Source organism: Vigna radiata, chromosome 11, assembly GCF_000741045.1.
Source record: "Vigna radiata var. radiata cultivar VC1973A chromosome 11, Vradiata_ver6, whole genome shotgun sequence".
Classification (NCBI taxonomy): Eukaryota; Viridiplantae; Streptophyta; class Magnoliopsida; order Fabales; family Fabaceae; genus Vigna; species Vigna radiata.
In genome coordinates, this window is record NC_028361.1 from 19,496,610 (window position 1) to 19,496,892 (window position 283).

The window sequence follows — 283 nt, forward strand, 5'->3', positions numbered from 1 at the left end:
CTTCTGTTTATTCATAATTTCATTAGCTTCATCTAGAAGCCTCCCTATTCGCTAAATCTCTTCATCTTTTTCTTTGAGTTCTTTCTCCAAATTTTCTTTCTCCATAATTGTTGCATCCTTTATTGAGATCACTTCATCCATTGTTGGGATCGGGCTCTCCATGTCCATTGCATTCGAGCTCTTTGCCATCAACAGGATTCCACACTCTTCTTCACCATCTTTAGTAACGAGATTTGTCTCTGCCTTCGACTTTAAGATCTTTGACGTCAACAAAGTTCCCATC